The 23,399-nt window shown below is 37.3% G+C and overlaps 1 long non-coding RNA gene across 5 annotated transcripts in view; it reads right to left on the reverse strand.

The window, feature by feature from the left end:
* Positions 1-12,102: 12,102 nt before the first annotated feature.
* Positions 12,103-23,399, reverse strand: part of LOC308508693 — a 31,680-nt gene continuing 20,383 nt past the window's right edge. Inside the window, exons 3-5 of one of the 5 annotated variants that reach the window (XR_013995063.1) lie at positions 20,058-20,163; positions 12,982-13,019; positions 12,103-12,226 (exon numbers count right to left, since the gene is read on the reverse strand). This is a non-coding gene — a long non-coding RNA (uncharacterized lncRNA). Of the gene's footprint in view, positions 12,227-12,878; positions 13,020-13,266; positions 13,280-14,380; positions 14,503-19,126; positions 19,265-20,057; positions 20,164-23,399 lie in introns of those variants that run through there. The other 4 variants (XR_013995064.1, XR_013995065.1, XR_013995066.1 and 1 more) reach the window with 4 other exon arrangements.

Here is a 23,399-nt window from a genome sequence, read left to right on the forward strand (position 1 = left end):
CAGTAGAGGGACACGAACGGAAAAAATATTATAATTCCCATGACCTATTTACAAATTTCACCAATGGGCATGAATAAAGAAACTAAATTAGAAGCCATAGTCGCACACACTTTGCTGAGCAGTAGTTCCCTAATTGGCGCTTATTCAGTTCTGAATCATAAGTAGACTTCACCGGTTTTCAGGAGACTCACTCTCCCGAGTCTCTTTGCCTGTATAACAATTCCAGGAGTGAAAACGTTTCATCTTTCTTCAACTTGCACTTTATACTTCTTTTATAAGTACTCCCCAGTTGACAGATTATTTAATGAATGATGTTGGGAAAATCAGGTAGCCATTTGGAAGAAAATAAAGCTGGATCACTACCATATTACTTAAGCCAAAATAAATTCTTAATAGTTCAAAAACTTAAACATAAAAATAAATCAACAAAAGTTCCAGAAAAAATTAAAATAGTCTTACAATAAAGATTTTCCATGCATGACCCCAAACCCAGAAGCACTAAAGAAAAGTGTAATAGATATAAATAAATCATTATCTATTTATAAATAAATAAATGAAAGTTGCCATTAAAAAGCTTCAGGGTAGATCTATTTGCAATGATCCATACGTACTACAGAATGATAGCTAAGTAAAAACATTTCAATTTGCACCGATATATATATACACATAGATAGATACATCTCTCATATATAATCACATATTTATATATATCATGTATATGTTTCCATTTGTGGGAAAGTATCTAGTACATATTTGCTTTTGTACAGTTATAAAATTTTTCTGCAAGAATATGAGGTCTGACAATTAAGTTGGCAAACTTGTTGCAATGATGTTGCTAACCTTTTTTGATATGAGAGGGATTATTCATTATGAATTTGAACCAAATGGACAAACAGTTAACCAAGTTTACTATTTGGAAGTACTGAAAAGGCTGCGTGAAAAAGTTAGACGACAAACTTTTCCCCCACAATTTATGACTCTTGAGTCAACAATGCACCAGCTCACACGGCACTATCTAAGGGAGTTTTTAGCCAGTAAACAAATAACTGTATTGGAACACCCTCCCTACTCACCTGATCTGGCCCCCAGTGACTTCTGTATTTACCCAAAGATAAAGGAAATATTGAAAGGAAGACATTTTGATGACATTCAGGACATCAAGGGTAATACCATGATAGGTCTGATGGCCATTCCAGAGAAAGAGTTCCAAAATTGCTTTGAAGTGTGGACTAGGCACTGGTGACGGTGCATAGCTTCCCAGGAAGTACTTCGAAGGTAACTGTAGTGGTATTCAGCAATGAGATATATAGCACTTTTTCTAGGATGAGTTTGCGAACTTAATTGTCAGACCTCGAATGCCAGAATCATTCATGGTTACCACTACTGAGAATGTAGAAGAATGTTTTCTTTCCAGTTTAAATTTTTCCACACTCTGAAATTTTTACTATGTATGACTTTTTGAACTTAATTTTTAAATTTTTAATTAAACAGATAATTCATGACTACACAATGGGCAGTGTGTGTGCATTGCCAATGTTTTTCTATATACTACTTTTATAGCATAAATTTGCATGTTAAAATGTTTGGTTTTTCTATTACACATACATTTTTCGTGAATAACATTTTAACTATTTTTTCTACATTATAGAGCTCTGTTATTTTTGGATAATGTACACAGATCCACTTCATTTTTTTAAGTTGTTGAATAATATTCTAATTATGGATACCATAGTTTATTTAACCAGTCCTCAAATAATTGGTATTTACCTTGCTTTCAATTATTTGATATTTCAAGTAATGCTATAAATGAACATTCTTCTACTTCCTTCTTTATATACGCCTTTGCCTCTTGGTGCATATGTGGAAGTATTTTTCTAGAACAGGTATGTCATTTTTACAATTAAAAATAGTTTGGAAAGGAATCATGCTTTGGAAAGTTACTAGAAATTTTTTATTTTAAACATAAATATCCAACAATATAAATAGAACATATATTTATGAGATGAAGGTGTCTCTCTATTTGAAAGTAACCAAGAGAAACAAAATGAGGGAAAAATGACTCAAAAACCTACCTCATTATCTACATGCCTGAAACATAGTAGGTTTTTTTTTTTTTTTAAAGACTTTATTGTGGAAGGGGAACAGGACTTTATTGGGGAACAATGTGTACTTCCAGGATTTTTTTCCAAGTCAAGTTGTTGTCCTTTCAGTCTTAGTTGTGGAGGGTGCAGCTCAGCTCCAGGTCTAGTTGCCGTTGCTAGTTGCAGGGGGGACAGCCCACTATCCCCTGTGGGAGTGGAACCTTGTGGTTGAGAGGACACGCTGCAACCACAGGAGCTCAGCGTCAGCTCAGCTCAAGGTGCCATGTTCAATCTTAGTTGCGGGGGTGGGGGGGGGTGGCGGAGCCCACCATCCCTTGTGGGACTCGAGGAATTGAACTGTCAACCTTGTGGTTGAGAGCCCACTGGCCCATGTGGGAATCGAACCGGCAGCCTTCGGAGTTAGGAGCACAGAGCTCCAACCGCCTGAACCACTGGGCCGGGCCCCCCATACTTGGTTTTTGAGTTATATATATATTGAAGCAAAGTTGGGAATTGAAACTGAAGAAATAAAGAAATGAAGAAAACAAACAACAGAAATGTGAAGAGGAATTCCCCATGACTGAAGAAATCGAGAACTCACAGGGTAAAGGTTTTCTCAACACCAAGCAGTGCCATGACTCAAAGAGAAAGACTGACCTTGTTTATCAGAAATAATGTCTGTCCATTCCCTAACATGCGTGTGCTGGCCCCCTCTTCTTTCCCTAGTATAGCCTTTCTTCAGCCACTTGAAAGTATAACAACCTTGAATTAAAAAAAAAAAAGTTTCTTTTCTTCATACTTTTCACATTTCTCATAATTTTCACATTTTTATCCTTTAGTGAGTGAGAAATTAGCCCGGTATTCAGAGTTTGGAAGCTTAAAAGAAGACAAAAGCCTTTCTTACTTAGTTAGATCCTAGGTCACACCATTTTTCTGTCTGACTTCCAATAATAATTATTTTCTGTAATCACTAAGAGTTTCATGGTTATGCCTTGAAACCCTCCCCGCAACTAAACTTCAGACACTCTTCATCACACACAGCCCAGAACTGAACATGTGAAAAATAGGGATTGAATTGAACTCAGCCAAAGAGAAATGAGGGAAAAGGTGTAAAAATGAAATACTGATGGAAGGTAGGGAATGGGAAGATGGGCAGTGGGATAAATAGAGCAAAAAGGATATGACAGAAAGAGAGCTATGGGAAGGAGGAGAGATGAGAGGAATGGAGGAAGAACAGAAAAGCGCACTTGTAAAAGCTGAGGAGAGAGGTACGGAAAAATAGTGAGGAGAAGCCTGGGGGCACTGAACTGGGATGTCACCTGTGCTGTTTATTACTTCCATCGAGATATGGATAATAAGATGTATGTAAAACACCAAAAGGTCTAGTAAGGGGCACAGGGCAGCAAATAGTATAAGGTGTAAGTATAAATAGTGTAAGGTGCCTGAGGCAGGGCAGCAAACATACAAACATTACATGCTGGCAGTTAGTGGCAAACTAATGCCAGGCAGTAAGCAAATAGCTACAGGGTGACAGAATCTTCAGCTGGGTCCTCAGCACATTGCCAGGCCACCAACAGCAGTGGATAGCTCATTTAGGCAGATTTCTCATTTGGTCGGGTTTGCTGTGAATCCTACCTTGCAGCCTTGCAGCTTTATTCGCAGAATGCTCCTGGGTCATGGCCGACTCACTGTCCCAAGTATAAGCCTTAAATTCCAAGGGCATTCTCAGAATCTCTAAATAGCCTGGGGAGGTGGAAGAGGAGAAAGGGGCAGCTACTTCTCAGATTGCTGCTTTACTGGTGTACCTCAAGCCTAAGATAATAAGCAAAGTGTTCTGCCTCAGATTTTAGAGTTTGAATAAAAAAGTATTTTTCAGAATACCTGCAAGACATACTTTTTCGATCCCAAGTTACATGACATGCATTATCTCTGCCTTCCATCCCCAGATGCTTGGAAGCTGTCTTAGTGTTTCAAGGAGTCCTTTGACTTTGAGCATATTTCCCTACAACAACCTGTCCTCCCAGAGGCAATGTGGTGTTAAGAGAAACAGGCTCAGAGTCAGAAAACTCAGCCTGAATTCCAGTTCTACAATGTACCCCTCCGAGCTTCACTTTTCTTGTTTATAAAATGGACAAGATGATACTTATCTCCTAAGGTGACCATAAGGATTAAATCACATGTGGAATCTCTACAGAGGACTTGGTACAAATGAGGAACTCATGAAATTTCAGCTTCCTTCCTGTCTCTCCCCCAACCTCCACTTCTCTAGACTGTAACCGGAAGGAGAGGAGGGGTCAGGTACGCACAGTTCCCTCTGTGGGCATCCAGCACAACACTGCACGGAATTAAGTACTTAATAAATGCTTTTTGATTAAGTTCAGCATCATCATAGCAGGAGAAAAGCACTTTGCTCAATCACCCTGATTGGATGTTTTTCCTTGGCAGAAATTCCAATGGCACCAATGCTAAATTCAGAGAGTTGTTTTGGCAAATCACATAATGATGCTTCAATTCATTTCCCCCCAAGATGGAATGATAATGTCCATACCTGTCTCACAGCTTTGCTTTTATACCTTTGGACAGTAAGATGTCTAGAATTTGAAGGCCTGCCTTTTGGTCAACAACATAGCCATCTAACAGAGAGGCGGAAAGATTGAGAAGCTGGGGGCTAGTCAGAGAGACTGAAGAAGTGGCTGGTCTCTTGTTACCATCATCCACCCTTTAAAGGAAGAATGGGTCAGTAAGGGGATGAGGCTTTCCGAAGAAACACAATTGTTAGCTGGGGTCTCTTTGTCTTTCTCCTTTCACGGAGTTCTACAAAAAGTTCACTTACACTAAGTGTTTGTGGATTCTGTAAAATTATCTGAGGTTTTATGAAGTGTAAGGCTTTCTGTCATCCTACTTGCTCAGGCTTTTCCCTCTCCTTTGCTTTTCCCTTTCTTCGGAGAAAAAAAATAGATTTCTCCTTGCTTCATGCATAGCCATAGAGCCATTCAATTTTTATCTTTTGTTGCCTGAGCAGGACCTTGATGCCTCACCCTTCTCTCCAAGCAGCTTATCAAAGTATTTCTTCCAAATATACTCAGGACTCTCCCTAGGGGAAATTCCGTGACATGAAATCTTATGACCTCACCTCCCTTTCTCCTCCTCTTCTACTTCATACCACGTTCCCTACACCACACTCGTGGCTGTTCCCTGAGAGCAAGCAATGAGGTTTTGGGCAGCATGGAATGCCCATCCCAATGCTTTTGGGACTGCAAGCTATCTCGAATTTTTAAGGAACTGACTTGTTTCTTAATAGCTAAATAATTGGTTGTAAATTGCGCGGAACCACACTCGATTTGGAGGCGCAGTTCTCATCCAGCCCATTGAGCTGTGCTGTTCCTCTATTAGTGAGATGGAGACAGCGGATTCAGAAGTGTAATCTTTCTCATCAAATAGAACAAACATGTAGTGTTTCTGGCTAAGCAATTAAAAACAGACACTTGTTTCCTTTTGTGACATGTAGGAAGAGGTTCTTTAGTGGATCCTAAATAAGTGAAGTGAGCTATTCTTTGAGTAGTATTTCTCTATATGCATCAGGCATTGTGCCAGGAGGTGGACATACCTGAATATCTAAAGACAGATCTAAAGGGTGAGCCCTTAACTAACGTGCTTCAGCTATCGTCGTCATCACCATCATCATCATCATCACTAAGGTCAGATTCATAAGTACTACACTGGGCTGTTGCTGTGTACCTGGGTATTCTCTTTGTGCAGGTGGCAGGAGCGTGAAGACAGATAACACAACAGAATTACTTTAACTGTGAGCTTGAGAAGATATATCGTGAGTGTCTTCATTTTCCCTTTCTCAAGAAGGAGGGCAGAAGAAGGAAACTGGTATTTATTAATGCCCACTATATATTAGGTATTATGTTGCTGTCTTATAAAAGTAATCTTATTAAACCTTATAACCTTATGAGGTAAGTGATATTATGTTTATTTTATAGAAAAGGAAACCAAGGCTCAGATAAGCCAGATGACTTGCCCAAAGTCACACAGCCACACCAAGGTGCAAACTCAAGCATATGTGACACCAAAGTCGTGGTTTTCACTATACAAATGCACAACAGCAACAAAGGGAAGTGCAGAGGTTTCTGGTGGGAGACTATGTTTTCAGTTCCCTGAAATTATTTTAAAATGGCAAGACTAGGGATCTTGAATAAAGTTTCTGTGTTGTCCTGAAATCAATGTTGCCCATGCATTCTCTTTTTTCTTCTTTTTTAAAACTGTTTTCTTCAACATTGCTTTATAGAACTGTTAGGTGATTGAGGCTTTTAAACTGAATGCAAAGAAATATAAAAGTTTCATTGCAGATTGACTTCCAGTTCATTCTCCTAATTTTCTAGCATATATTATATTCAAATGGACTCTGCAAATTTTTAAACTTTTTTTGCTCAAGGGAGAGAGATTCAATGACCTTTACGTGCTAACATAGCAGCAAGATAAAGATAGCAGAATCAGTTCATTTGGGTCTTTGCTTCAGGTTGTCTTCGGCCTATCAAGAGAAGGTTAAGGAAGCAACAGATGTTGCTTTCTAGCAGGGGAATCCGACTGATGAGTAGAATATGTCTTTCTTCCCCACTATTTTCATGCTACATATGGGTGCCTGAAGGACTTGTATTTAGTGCCTGTTTCAGACATCCTCTACCACCTCCCAGATCTAGACCATTATTATTTCTCACCTGGATAGTTTCAATGGCTTTCTAATTAGTTTTTCTATTTTAGTCCTTACCCTCATCCTAATCTATTTTCTACACATTAGCCAGAGTGACCTGTAAAAAGCAAAAATAAAATCATGACACTCCTATACTCAAATGCTCAAATGACTAGCCATCTCACTCTGAATAAAGTCAGAAGCCCTTCCCATGGCTTTTCGGTAAGGAGAGCAAAGCCTCCGAGTTCATGTTAGCCTGGGAGATTCGAGGTCTGTACCCACAGAATTCATACAGGAGCATGAGGGTCGTAGGGCATTTGGACAAGGCATTTAAGGTAACGTACCTTAGAATTGATATGATGAGATAAAACCCAGCACCTCCAACCTTTCGTGTCAAAAGGAGAATTTCTAGGGAGAGGGGATAACTAACCAAGCCCGTCTGCTTCTTTGAATTGTACTTTAAATATGGGATCTTCCTGCTTCATTTTACAGCTGCCACTAGCAGGCTGATGCCTTAGTTTCCTCATTTTGTAAATGGAGATACTATTAGTAGTCCTATCTCACAAAGTTGTGGTAAAACTTTAAATGAGTTAGTATGTGTAAAATGCTTGGAAGAAATCCTGGTACACAGTATATACTTAGTAAATTTTAGCTGTTAGTATTATAGCAATTCTATCTTAGTACCTAACCATTATCATTGTATTCATATAATATAATTGGTCATATCTCAAGCAGTAGCTAATTCAATTTATCTATCATGGCTCATAGGCAGTTATTTACATGGGCAAGGATAAAGGCTAGGACAAATTTATCCTAAGACATTTTGATGAGAAAATAACATGCTACCTAAACTTCCTATGCACATACTAAATAACAAGATCCTCTACCTCTAAATTCACTTTAATCTTGGATGGGAAAATTGATACCATTTTAATTATTTTTAAAAGATTAATAAATACTGTTTTTAAAGAATTCATTTTCATTGTGTTTTCTTAATATAGAGTCTTTCTTTGGAATAAGGTCTCACTTAGTGAAAACTTCAGTGCTTGGCTGCCTGTGTAACTGAGACTTATCCATCACACCTTATTTCGGAAACCCCATCCTGTCATTCTGCAATGTGGCAAGAATTCAAGAAGTTCATGTACCACTGGGAGAACAAAGAAATGGAAGCTGTGTGATCAGCAGTTAACAAGCAAAGGAGAACAAGTGTGTTGTCAGAGAAATAAAAAGTCCATTTTGTTTTAGGGACCATTAGTAATTTAGTTTTGTTCTAAGATTTGTCTCTGACATCAATTTCCATGGAAAGCGCAGAATTCTAGGAAGGAGGATAACAGGCTGGATCCACTCTGGGGCAATTATAAGAGGGAAGTCAAGCGTGGATTAAGTACTTTTATTAGTCCCCTGAGAGCTTCTGTCCTTTTTAATACTCCTCTTTCCTCTTCTTTCTTCTCCCTACCCCACAGTCTGATCCTCTACTACTCTATCATGACCCCAAACACTAATGCTACCTTTTAGTTGTTTAGGACCTAGCAACACATTGTCCTTTCTTTGACCACTGCCCACCTTCTCACCACTATGCCTCCCGCCATCAACTGTCCACATTGAAAAGAACTTATTTTTTTCCATCATATTTTCTCTCCTCAAGGTCCTGGTAAGTGATGGCTGCTCACCGGATAAGTTAACTAAAGGAGGGAACAGCCAATATTGGGTTTTTTTTTTGTGTGTGTTTTTTTAAATATATAACCCTGTAAAATGTATTTGCTCATTAATAGAGGTTTCCAGAAGTGGCAATGCCTTACCTAAAGGACTAATTTCTCTAATAATGGAATTAGAGGCGTTTTGACTTGGTAGCTGGGGAGAAAATCTTTTTTCCTCTGTATTACATCATCAAGAAATTTAATTTTATTACATCATGTTCTAATTTAAACATGTATTACCCACTGGGGCCAGGTTTCTTGTCATTGTTTGTTTTTGTTTTTATTATTATTTTTTGTTGAAATTTAATTCATATACCATAAAGTCCACCATTTCAAGTGTGCAATTCAGTGTTTTTAAATATATATATTTATAAGGTTGTACAACTATGACCACTACTGAACTCATCGCTCCAAATGGGGAAATATTTTTGAACAGGAAAAATCTTTCAGCAGTCTATCTCAAAACATGCCTACTTCATGAGACTGTACCTAGAAAATAATAATTGGAATGCCCTTTAGAAGATTTTGAATTCATTTTTTTTTTTTGATTTTGAATTCTTTTGAGTAAGAGGAATATCCAAGGCAATCACACAACAACATCTTCCTATAATTAAATTGATTACATTTACTAATTAAATTGACTGCATTTACAATTAAATTGATTGCACTCTGAGTGTTCTTGTAAATTTGCAAGTATTTTGCTCTACTAAAGAAAAGTGAGCAGATGAGATAAGGACAGTAGGGGAGAAAATATATCTTTTCCTCACCAGTTTAAAATAATTAGCATGTTATTTTAAGGTAGGGTGGTAGAAAAAAGGATTGGGATTTGGGTTGTATTATTTAGAATTCTCTTGTCTGCAAGATGGAGATGGAGATGGAGATGGAGATGGAGATGGAGATGGAGATGGAGATGGAGATGGAGATGGAAATGGAGTGGGGGTGGGGGACGGATTTGAGAGAATTTGTTACAAAGATATAGGCAGGGACACATGCCTGTAGATTGGAACTAGAGCCTGCAGCATCCTAATTAACCAAGGACATATTTTGTTCCATTTCTCATCTGCTGTATTCTCTTGACTTGCTGACCAACTTCCTCTGTTTCCACATGGGAGAAAACCTAACTGCCAAAACATTTCAAATTTTTATTAGCCTACAGGTCCAGCCACCTGGTGAGAGAGTTTTACAATTCCCAAGGATTGAGATTGGTCCAGTTTTGGACTGTTGGCCATAGCAGAACCAATCTGTTGGTGATAATTTAAATAAACTTTAAGGGTAAGAAAGGCAGGAAGGAGTTCCTAGAAGAGAAATTTGGGAAATCAAATAGGCTTACACTATTGCAATCTTTGTGATTTCATCCACCTAAACAAAATGGCTTCTGCTTGAAATTCCTACCATTCCCTAAACCTACCACCACTAGCCATGGGAAAAGAAATATTCCCACTGCTCTGTTTGAAAATTAACGACAGCCAACACTTCTAATGTCTTATTTCTTGAAGGAAGTGGTGGCACTTCGTTATACATGGTAGTAAACTATACAATATACAGTCTATTCAGCTTAGCCTTTCGATGAACTGCAGTGAAGACTGACTAGAAAACAGCATCCAGGGGAAGATAACGAAGTCTCCGTTACTGACATAGTCTCAGATGTCCATCTGAGAGTTTTCCATCCCATCATTTAAATAATGAAGAGCTATTGGGGGTTGAAGCCAAATGCTTTTGTTACCCAGCTAAAAGCCTGACAGGAACCAGAACAAAGCCTTCTTGAGATTTTGCAGAAAGCATTCTTTCTGAGATTCTAGTAAATGATACCTGCAAATAGGCTTCTGTGATTGCCATATTTTGCTTACAAAGGGTATTTAAAAATTCTGTGAAAAACAAATGGCCAATAAGAATGCATAGGTGTGCAACTTCATTAATAATAAAATAAATAAAAAATCAAGCAAAAACCATTGGTTTAGTTAGCAATTTGGCAATACATTGAAGAAACGTGTTCATCATTAATGCAATGTGTTGAAATGGGCACTGTCAGGCTCTCCTGACAGGGTGAAAATTGGCACAAACTTTCTAGAGGTCAATTCAGCTGTCTGTATCAAGTGTTTTGTTTTTTAGAAGTACTTTAAAAAAGGAATTTACATCAAAAACACCCCCCCACACAAATATGTACAAGTGTGTTTCTTATGACATTGTTTCAATAAACAAAGATGAAAGAGAAAGAAAAAAATCAAAATATCATGTATAAAAGGATGAAATGGCTAAGTAAATAAAGATTTAGCAACACAATAGAATACTATGCAACTGCTTTAAATGATGCAAAGATATTAATATCACTCCTACTTTGGCTGATGTTCTACTTGCTGAAACCTTCACTAACTACTCGATTCCGCCTGCTTGGCTGGAGATCCCTTTTTGGCTACTGCTGGGTGAACCTCTCCAGTGTTTCTTAGGCCTGAGTCGTTCTCTATTCTCCTGTTTGTTATGATCCCAAAACTTAATAAATGGCCTTCAGATATAAAAGACTAGCACTCATTTCTCACCTTTCTCCAGATTTACAACAGCAACTCCTTATAAAAGTTTCCTTTGATTATTGACCCTTGAAGCTTTATGTAGCAGTCACTGGCTGGGTCATCTCTACCCACTCTCTCAATATTTCCCTTCGTTACTGGCATCACTAGCATACTAGCACGCTGGTACAATTGATATAAAATCTTGGCATATATCTTTTGGTGCATATCTTTTGACTTATTCTGCATTCTTTAGTCACAGTCCAAATGGTTCTTCTTTCCAGGGTCTTGAGAATCTTCCAGTGCTTGATAGTTCTGATTCTCATCATCGTTTGCTATCCAGCCCCATCCTCCTTGTTTCTAATACACCATTTTCCCATTTCTTCCTGTGCTGAATTCTTCAAACAGTTTCCCTTAAACACTGTTTTGATCATGGCATTTCCTCTTTCAAAGTTTTGCAGTGGCATTTGATAGGCCTAATCGTAACAGATGGAAAACCCTCCAGCTAAATCAACACTGCTCATTCACTTCTTCCTGTACCTGCTTCCCTGAGCTTATTTCATATTAGGTTCTATCCAAGTTCCTCTCCTTCATCCAAAACTACCTACTTTCCTTCTCTTGTACTAATACACAAGTATTGTTCAAGGAAGGATCAAATATGTTAATGATTTCTTCCTGAGCGATTAGTGTGGGGGACCTTGGAGTTGGCAGTCATAGATTTGCAGCCCAGCTATGCCATTCACTGAGGTGACCCTGTTGAAGCTACTCCTTTAAACGGTTTCCCCACTTACAAAGGTCAAAAGTACCAGCCCTAGACTTGTGAGAACCCCCTGAGATAATGCATGATGATAAAGTGGTTTTTAAACCGCTAGGCAATGTGCAAGAAAAACGGAGCTTAGTGACATGGACAGCTCAACATCCAGAAAGCTGCTTTGACATGATCTGATTTTGACTGAAGGGGCACGTATCAAATAATTTTCTAATATAAACATTTTAAAAATTAAAAAAACACACACACACACACAAAACAACCCAAACATCTGACGTGCAGATGTTACTGCTTGGTTCTTGCCTTTTACTTGAGAATCTGTTCTCTGCTCAGCATCTTTGTTCATTATGACAATCTTGGCTCCTTAAAAGCTGGCAAGGCAAACTCTTTTCTCTGAGGATATTTAAATCTTTCTTGGCTCATGGTCGTTTCCTCTTGGGTGTTGAAATGAAAAGATGCCTTCCAGCCTTTCTGAAATAGAGCTGTAAGGAAGACTTGCTATGCTCTCATTTTGACAAAATGACCTTTGTAAATCACAGATGTAATGGGCTGTGGTCAAGGTTAACCCTTCTTCAAGAGCTCTCGGATCTCCTGCTTTAGTTTTAGATTCTAATTATTTAGGTTATTTTTCTAACTCTCTCTTCCTTTTCTTTCTTAGTGTTAATTAACTGAGGATATTTCCCTGACATTTTTTTCTCCGTTATTTTCCCAATGTTTGCATTTTTTTCCTGGTAGTTCTGACAGACCATCTGTCAAAACTTTGCTGGTTTCACAGCAGTTCCATGCTGTTTTCCCCCCTCTTTCTACTTTTAAAATTGCACATATAATACACAAATACATCCTCATTGCAAATGGTTTACATACATCCTCATTGCAAATGGTTTAAAGAAGTTTACAGAGTGACATATTGGGGTTCCTATGCACCCCATTCCCATTCCGAACTCTCTCTCCAGAGGTAACCATCACCATTACAGTTTGATGGGTATCTGTATTAGTCAGGGTTCTCCAGAGAAACAGAACCAATAGGATCTCTCTCTCTCTCTCTCTCTCTCTCTCTCTCTCTCTCTCTCTCTCTCTCACTCTCTCTCTCTAATAAAAATTGGCTCATGTGGTTACAGAGGCCAAGAAGTCCCACAATTTGCCATCTGCAAGCTAGAGAACCAGGGGAGCAGGTGGTGCAATTCAGTCTAACTCTGAAGTCTTGAGGATGTGGGAGAGTGATGGTGTAATTCCTCACCTCAGTCCAAAAGTCCAAGAACCAGGAGCACTGACGTCCTAGGACAGGAGAAGATGGATTTCTTAGCTTAAGCAGAGAAACCAAATCACCCTTTCTCCACCTTTTTGTCTTATTCAGACCCTCAAGTGATTGGATGATACCACTCGAATTGGTGAGGGTGATCTGCTTTACTCAGTCTAGTGATTCAAATGTTAATCTCTTCCAGACACACTCACAGATGCACCCAGAAATGATCTTTTATTACCTATCTGGGCATCCCTTAGCCCAGCCAAGTTGACAGAAGAACAGGAAGATAAATCTAAATAAAAGATAAGGAGGAAAAAAAAGTCAAATATAAGGTAAACCCAAAATAGACCCCTTTTTTTTACAAGCAGATAAAATCGAACAATTATGTGAAATAAATAAATTTATAAATCAGTGATAGAGCGAGGAGTTAAATTGTGGGGTGAAACTGACAGTAAAATATATGAGTATTTTAGAAATAAACATACGTAACTATTGAGGAAAAATAATGAGAAAACAAAAATAAAACGAGCATTACTGCAGAGAAGGAATTCTGAGCCATTAGAAGATGTGTGCATTTTCTGAGCCTGCCGAGAACGGCTTTCCTCGAGTAGCCTGGGATCTGATCTTGGGTAGCCTGTTGGGCCATCCAACCCCGGGGGAACTAACATGGAGAGGTGGAAGGGAAGCCAGCATCACTGTACAACTACCAGAGTTAAATATTGAAGAAAGAAAGAAAAGAAAGAAAGAGAGAAAGAAAAAAAGAAAGAAAGAAAGAAAGAAAGAAAGAAAGAAAGAAAGAAAGAAAGAAAGAAAGAAAGAAAGAAAGAAAGAAAGAAAGAAAAAGAAAGAAGGAAGGAAGGAAGGAAGGAAGGAAGGAAGGAAGGAAGGAAGGAAGGAAGGAAGGAATAGAGGAAGGAAGGAAGGAAGAAAAGAAAGGAAGAAAAGAGACTATCTAGTTTTGAAATGTGAATTTAATAAAATCAGAAACGTGAAAATGTTGGTTTTATAAGTCTGGCTGCAGTATATTGATATTTCCATACCATTTAGTAGTCACATAAAAATAGTAGTCCAGCTACTCAGATACCATTACAATGATTCTCTAAATATTAAGACTCAGTTCAATTTGATTCAGTCTTTTTCCTGTAGTTTTAACCATTGTTTCCATTTGTGTAACTAATGTCACACACATATTATCACATGAAGATTAAAAGAAGTACTGAGCAATAGCATATGAACAATTGGTGAATAATATGCATACTTAAAACCAATCATGGTCAATCAGTAACCATATTGTATTTTAGACAATATCTTTTTTCCTTCCAAGTTATTTTGGGCAGCTTGGTTCCTCTGAGCAGTGTCCTAAGCCCTTTATTCTGCCTGTGCATGTGCTCTGCGGCAGATTATTGAAAGTGCAGGTGAAGGGTAGATTTCATTGCAATTTGTAGGCTCTGTTCTCATTTGGAAGAATGCAAGCCAAACATAATTGCTTCAATTCACTGCTCTCTGGCTGGGTTTCTTGCATGAAAAATAATAACAGAAGGCAATTAAACACACGAACAGACTGAATAAAATTGTAGTGTGTTAACCCTGAAAGAACACACCTAAATGCCATTCTTGTGATTGTGCTATTTCAGAATATGTCTGCTGGCAAAAGGTGTTGCAGATGTGTGTCTTCCCGAAAAACTGGTTTAATTTCATACACATACACAAATTGTCTGTGTGTACATAAATTCCCACAACACGTTCATGAAATTGAAGCACCTTTTCATTCTTCTCTTTCTCCCAATTAGGATATTTTTTCCTTTTGTATTATTCTTGATTATTTTTCATCAAGTAAATCCAACAGAGAGTTTGCCGTTTTAAATTATTACGTAAACAATTCACCTGGCTTTAAAAGCCAGGAAAATAATGGTTGTAGATCAGAGTCACATGTTCATGGATATTTTAACACCAAAGCACCTGAACTCTAGTTTGTGGCATGAAAGATCAGACACTCAGGACTTTGAAGGCTCAGAGGGATAGAGATCAAGTTATGGTTGGAGAACTGGGCAGAAGTCAGACAGAGCCATGTTTTCCAGTGTACCCACAAACCCTACCTGTGTACCTCAGCTCAGTTCTGTGCATATACATTTCTGGAGCCACCCACACTGTCTTTAAACTTGTTTCTCTTAAAATATAAGCTGGCTGACTAAATTCTTACTTTATCTGTACATCTCTAAAATGGGACCAAAGGCAAATGGAATGAAAGGAATATATTTCCGATATTCTAACACTGATGGAGAAGATTGCCAAAAAGTTATGTGCTACATGCTTCTTTTTAATTTTTTTTTAAGGAGGGCACAGCTCACAGCGGCTCATGCTGGGATCTGGCAACCTTGGTGTTATCAGCACCACGCTCTAACCAACTGAGCTAACCGGCCATGCCCCACACTTCATTTTTAAAAGTTGTAAAGAGTCAAGTCTATCATTTCAGCTTTAGATACAAAACTAAAATACACTTACATTTGCCCACTACTAATCTACTTCATATGGATTTCCTTTTTATAAAACTGTTTTACTGAATTGGTATATATGGTCAACACACCAGGTAAAGAGGTTAAAACATATTTTAAGTGGATCATTTGTAGAGTAATTGTGTGCTTCAACGTGACTGTCAAGATTGAACTAAATCAAACCTCAGAGTATTCTTTGTATATTTGTGGTATTTTTCTTTCCAAACATTTTCTATTTCTAGACAACATATAGGAAAATTAAGAGGTAAGGATAGTAAAGCAGCAATGAGGTATTCTTTATTTGGAAATATGATTTTTCCCTTTTGAAAGAGTGCGTTCATTGCTTCAGAGAGGAACTAAGATTACCTGGAATTTCAAGAGCTGGCTATAAATAGATTATCTAGGGCTATTTGTTTTGTCAAGTTGATGTGATTTCTCTATTCCCCCTCAATTAATTTCATCCGAAATCCTTACTTTTTCTTTTTGGTAAAAGTAGATTTTCTTCTTCAGGCACTACAACACACAGATTGTTATTTTGAACTATCAGAGACTTGGTTTGTAGAAATAACTCAAAAATTTTTATTAAAAATTTTTGATGGGGAAGTGGGGGACATTGCCTAAATATATAAGGACACAAATATTTTCAATGGGCAAATCATATTTTTATAGTGTAAATGGTTGATTTGACATTTCTATTCCCTAAATTCTGAACAAAAGCATTCTGAGAAACTAAGCATTTATAGTTGGCAATAATTAACATATTTATGGCAAACATCACTCCATTTACAAAGATCCAGGTCTTACCAACCATTTGGCAATGCCAAGCAAGCCCATCGGGTTTAGCCATCCTGTCCAAGACAGACCCAGAACCAGTGGAAAATCGAATTTGGCCATTCTAAGATTTTTTTTCTTTTTTTTTGAGAGAGCCTTCTTCCTCTTCTTCTTTTTTTTAAATTAAAGTTTATTGAGTGACAATGGCTAGTAAAGTTACATTGGTTTCAGGTGTACAATTCTGTAAGTCATCACCTATGTATCACATTGTATATTCACCACTCAGAGTCAGTTCTCCTTTCATCACCACATATTTGATCCCATTTACCCTCATCTAGCACCCCCCTGTATCCTCTAAACTATTGACTGTGTCTAAGATATATGTGCTCTGATGTTCACTGCAACTTTATTTATGGTGGCCAAGACATGGACACAACCAAGGTGTCCTTTGATAGATGGGTGGCTAAAGCAGATGTGGTATACATGCACAGTGGCATATTACGCAGCTATAACAAAAGGTGAAATAGTGCCATTTGCAACAATATGGATGGATCTTGAGATTATTATGCTAAGTGAAATAAGTCAAACAGAAAAAGCCGAGAACCATATGATTTCACTGATATGTGGGATAGAAAACTGAAAACAACAAAGGAATAAGATAAATACATAAAGAAACATCCTAAGATTTTAGAAAAGTAGTAGATTCTGTATTTCTAACAAAATCTAAACAACATGTTTTGGCTTTCTTAATGACCTCATGATCACTAAATCTACATCTTTTTATGACAGCATATATGACACAAGCTGATTGTGAAAGGAATGGTGAGCAAAGCCTATTCCTCCTGGTGTCTACAGTGCTGAACTTGAATCTGGTAAAACGTTGGCAAAAATGGGACAAGGGAGTGTGACATGACCATGGAAGAAGGAGGGGACAGGACAAACCGATATCTAAGAGTGAGAAAGGAAAGAGCAACTCTTAACAGCTGGGAGCTGGCCTGGTACCACCAACTGTGCCTTGTCACTAGTAGCTAGGCCATCATGCTCTCCTGTTGAGCACAAACAATGTCTGAGAGCATGAATATTAGATGAGGTCACTCTGTGTCAGTGATGAAGTAAAAACAAAAACAAGACCACTCTGTAACTGAGTCTGAACTCAACAAAAGCAAAGCTATAAAAATGATCAAATGCCCTCTCTTCTAGCAGAGTAACTCCTGGTTCTTTACCAATTGCCGCTGTAGCTCCACTTCATTCCCCCTGTGTTCTAGCTAAAAATGATTAAGATACTCCATCAGGGACTTGCTCTTACTTCCCGATAGCTCCCAAGCCATGGCAAATGTCTCTTTCTTGAACTCACCCTCAAAATGTCTAACACAAGCCGAATTCCCATAGAAAGTTTCTAATAACTTTTTCTTAATGAGATGTCCCCAGAGTTCCCCCATGGTGTGTGGTCTATGTGATTGCAATGAGCCCAGTCCATAAACCCCAATTTGTTTGACTTACTGGTGGTCTTTGGCTGTGGTGCATTGACAACTGACAGACCGAGGTTTAGAATTTCTATATATTTTCTTTCCAAAATTTGTCAGAATCACCTGAGCCTGCTTTTAAAAATGAAGGTTCCTGGGCTCAATCCTAAATCCCTGGAACCTCTCTGCTGAAGCCCACATTCTGCATTTTAACATGCTCCCCCAAGTGATTCTTACATGCATGGAAGCATGTAAATGACTGCTAGATATGTTTCCATGTATGTTGAAGAATTGTTCGTCCAAGTATGCCAGAATGAGACCGTGCACCTTACCCAAATCTGTAGCCATCTCTTTGAAAATCACTTCTCAGAGTTGCCAAGTTAAAAAATTTCATAAATGCCATTGATTGAGCCTCAGTATTTGCAGATCTCAATTTGGTGAATTTGTCTGCTTACTAAAATTGGTTTGTACCCCCAAATCAATATTCATGACATTTTCCATGGCCATTTGCAGTCATACACAGAGCCCCCCAAGTTTGACTCACCTGATGTCCTCACTCCCAGCTGAAGTCAAAGAAGGCACCTCTCTGCTTTGTTTCAGCACTGATGCTGTAATGGCCAGAGGATGGAGATGGTAGGAGCAGTGTAGGAAGCTCCTGGGCCAGTTGGAGGACGTTTAAGTCCCAACTCTGGCAAGTGTTGTGAGGTGACCTCAGGCAAATCACTTAGTACTTCTGAATCTCTCTCTCTCTCTCTCTCTCCTTCTCTCTCTCTCTCTCTTCCTCTGTGCACTCATGATTTTTTAAATTGTGGTAACATACACATAAAACTTACCATTTTAATCATTTTGAAGTGTACAATTCAGTGCTATTAAGTACACTCTCAATGTTATTCATTTTCCGGAACTTTTTCATCTTTCCAACCAGAATCTCTGTACCCATTAAACAATAACACCTCATCCGTTTCTGCCCCCAGTCCCTGGTAACCTCAATTTTATTTTCTGTCTCTATGATTTTGCCTATTCCAGGAACCTTATATAAGTGGAGTTATAAAATAGTTGTGTTTTCTGTGTCTGGCTTATTTCACCTAGCATAATATTTTCAAGTTTCATCCATGTTGTAGCATGCATCAGAATTTCATTCCTTGTTACAGATGAATGATATCCCATTGCATTATACAGCACATTTTGTTTATTCATTCTTATGGACATTTGGGTTTTCCTCCTTTTGTCTATTGTGAGTAACACGACTGTGAACGTTCTCATACCAGTGTATACAGAGGGTGCCAAAAACATGTATACCCGTTTTAAGAAAGGAGAAAACTGTATTAAAATTGTAATACTCAATATATAGCGATAACAAAAGATAAATTCAAGTCACGTTTGACTTCTGCAATTACAAGAGGTACCCAAAGTGGTGACCATCAGCGTCCAAACATGTCTGATTACGGCGAACTACTGCTTGAGCAACGTTGACCAAGGTGTCCACTTGTAGACATTTTTTTGGCACTTTCGGTATTTGAGTCCCTGGTTTCAGTTACTTTGGGTCTACACCTAGGAGTGAAATTGCTGGACCATGTGGTTATTCTGATTAACTTTTTGAGGAACTGACACTTTAGGAAAATTTCTTAAAATTTTTGCCCACTAATAGTGACTAAATAGTGACATCATCCTTGAAGACATATTTTATAACATTTTTCCCTTCTGGTATACTTGCTATTATAATAAATGCTCCAGCTACCCCTTATTAGATTGATTATCAGGAATCCTAGCCTTCTTTTTTTTGGTTTAAATAATAGATTCCAAGTAAATTGGACAAGGACATGTCTAGCTCTATATAATTATTATTCTATTATTAGTAGTTGTAGTAGAAGCAGTAGTCGTGGAAGCATTAGTAGTACAGCACTGGATTGTTTATAAAAGGCAAACATTTTCCATGTATTAGTTGCTTCTCAAAGCATAGCTCCAGTGCAGATACCCAGTCCTAACAACTATTAGATAATAAAACACTTTAAAATGGTATTTCAGAAATTAAATCCAAGTTTCTCAAAGACATATGGCTGCATCTACAGTGATTGCAGGTGAGGACAAACACAGTGGTAGATTTTTTTCCTGTGTGAGGATTGAAATCAGTGCTACTGCACCCTACAGTACTATAATTTCCAAATTGGTGTTCATTCACACACCCTACTGAATTGGCAATGAAGTGTTAAACACAGACTTGATTACATTTTCCTAAAAGAGTCCTACACCAGACTCTGACTGACTGATTGGGTGAAGTAACAAGGCCCTTTAGACAACAACAATGACAACAAAAGGTTAACGTGGGTCTTGACTGGTGACTCACTTGAGTTGATGTGGTCTTTCAGCGATTGCCGTGAGGATCAGGTGCTTCTAGATGGTTCTGGAGGGTGACAACAGGGACAGTAGCCTTTCCAAGAAGGGTATAAAGCCTAGAAAAAAATGTTTATGGATTAGAGCACCCTTCTCTGATAAACACATCACGGTTCTCCTACATTCCTCCCTCCTTTTTACAAGGTTTGTGTATCCATCACACCCGCACATCCAACCACCAGCCCACTTTCAGCAGATTTGTCATTACCTTTGTAGTAGGAGCAGAAAGACATAGAAAGTCAACTGGATTTGTGCAAATGGGTATCAAATTTATATCTTCTAAAATGGAAAGCCCTTTGTTAAAATGGAAAGCATTTTGTTAGCAAAATGGAAAGTTTTATAGACCAGGAGAATTAAACTATCTACAATTAAATTAATACAGGTCTATGGCTGATGATTGGAAACCTTATAAATTTCTTAGTCTGTGTTAGTCAAGAGATTTAGAGTGTTCTTTGTTCCTTTTACAGCAAAGTAAGTTTTTAACAGGGGTTTTCAAAATTCCTAGGCTAGCCTTTGGGAAGAGGAAAAAAAGGAGTAAATAATTGCTTCCGTCTGTGGCTTCAATACTTTCCCCTCATACAATTCTTATTTTTTAAAAAATAACTTCATTGAGATATGATTCACATATAATGAAATTCAGCCTTTTGAAGTGTACAATTCAACAATATTTAGCATAGTCACAGAGTGGTACAACTATCTCCACTATCTAATTTCAAAATATTTCATCACCCTAAAAAGAAACCTTGTACCCATCAGTAGTCATTTCTCATCCCCTACTTCCTCTAGTCTCTGGTAACTACTAATTTACTTTCTGTCGCTATGGATTTACCCATTCTGGACATTTCATATAAATGGAACCACAGCATGTGGCTCTTTGTGGCTGGCTTTCTTCATTTAGCATAATGTTTTAAAAATTGTTGTTTATGTTGTAGCATGTATAAGTACTTTATTTCTTTTTATTTTTGAATAATATTCCATTGTATGGATATAACACATTTTGTTTATCCAGCCATCAATTGGTGCACATTTCGGTTATTTCCAGTTTTTGGCTATTATGAATAATGCTATGGACTTTGGTGAGCACTTTTTTTTGTGTGGCCACATGTTTCAATTGTCTTGGGTATACACCTATGGTTTCAAAATTTTAATGTAATTGAACTATTGTTTAAGCAAATTCATATAGACAATTTCACTCTCTACATGTGATAGTAGTTTCATTTTGTAATACACATGATATTTTAAATGAATTGACTTCGAAATTACTACTTGAAGTAGGACTAAAAAATGGTGGGACTGCTAAGACACATTGTTTACAATCAAATTATAAACGCAAAAATAATGTTGCATATCTTGAATAGAATTCAGAAGTACATTAAAAGGCTGTAACTCCATGACCAAGTGGGATTTATTCCAGAAATGCAAATGTAGCTTATAGCTTTAAAAAACTATTAATATAATCCACCATATTAATAAGTCAAAGGAGAGAAACTGTATGATCTCCTTGATTGATGCCAAAAATGCACTTAATAAAATTTAACATCCATTTCCGATAAAAACACTTAATGAAGTCGGATTATATGAATATTTCTTTAATTCATTAAAGTCTGGAGTAAAATAGAGGGGCCACTAATATATTAACCAAGGAGGCAAATAAGGAATGAAAGCAGCAACGGTATCATTTTTGCAGGTGACTTTAAACTATATATACAAAATTAATGTTGGCTTATAGACAAAAAATACCTAGTTATAAAAGATATTGACAGACAACACATCAATTTCAATAGCAACAAAACTATAAATCACATTAGTAAACCTTCACAAGAAATGATCAAATTTTATTTAAGTCTGATTCCAAATACAATGCTTTAATCACTATGCTGGATATATTCACACATATTAATTTATATGATAAAGGTAGCATTTTAAATAAGTGCTTTTTTATTAAAAAAGATCATTCTGTGAGGGTTTGGGACAGTATGTCAGTCATTCAGAAAAACAAAACAGATCAAGATTTCACCTCCTTACAGGTGAATACCTGTTAGATGGATAAAAGATGTGTGACAGATGAAACACTGAAAATACTAGAAGAAAGGAATAGGTAAATAGTTTTACTTTTGGGATATGGTAGGCCTTTTTAAACTATGCAGCAAAAATCCAGGAACCAAAAAAGATAAGATTTATAATTTTAACTGTTTAAACTTTTGTGTTGTAAACAACCAAACAAAAAATAAACACAACTCACACCAAAAAGGAGGGAGAAAGTCAGAAGACAAATTGGGAAAATGTTTTGCAACATGATACATAATAAAGGTCTAAAAATTTTAAAAATATATACATATGTAGGGGGAAATAAGGAATGAAAGGTGACAAATGAAATGAACAGGAAATTTACAAAAAGAAGAAATCCAAATGACCAATAAACACAGGAGATGTTTAACCTTATTAGGAATCAAAGACTAGCCAAATAGAATATTAATGAAATATCATTTTGGGGTCCATTTGATAAATATTAAAAAGGTTAATAATATTCAGAGTTGGAGATGGTTTCAGAAAATGGCTACTTTTATGTCCTGTTGGTGAGAATGTAAATTTGTATATTTCTAGAGGAGAGTTTGTCAATATGCATAAAAATGATCCAAAACTCCACATACAAGAATTATTCCAAAAGAAATAAATGAATAAGTGAGAACAGATGTAGTTGAAGAATACTCATCATGGCTTTGTTTACAACAGTAGAAATTCAGAAACAGACTAGAATTTAAGTAAATAATGATGTATGGATTCAGTGGAATACACTGCAGCCTATAAAACAAGAAAGTAGTTCTGTATTGATGGGAATGGAAAGATGTCTGGGAGAAATCATTGACTGAAAAGAAGCATGTTTTTTAATAGCATGTGCAGTGTGATTTTATTTATGTAAAATTGCATTTGTCTACAAATGTGTAGATGTGTAGAGAGAAGTGCCTGGAGAATGCTCACCACACTGTCAGATGTTTTCTCTGGTGATGGGATTTTAATTATATTTTTATTTTCTTCTTTGTACTTTACTGTCATGTGAGAATTTCACAGGTAAAGAGCATATGTCACTTTAAAGACAGTAAGTGAGTTTCACTATATATTGATCCTAAATGCAGCTCCTTTAAGCATGGTAGTGTATGTGCTAGCAGTCTGGTACAGCTTTGGGAGCAGCGATCATGGCAAGGACATTTCTCCCCTACAATACTCCCACCCTAAAGAAAAATGTGAAAAAGCCCAGCAGCTGGAGGAGATATTAGGAGGTACTTAGTACACCAGA

Source organism: Rhinolophus hipposideros, assembly GCF_964194185.1.
Source record: "Rhinolophus hipposideros genome assembly, chromosome: 16".
Lineage (NCBI taxonomy): Eukaryota > Metazoa > Chordata > Mammalia > Chiroptera > Rhinolophidae > Rhinolophus > Rhinolophus hipposideros.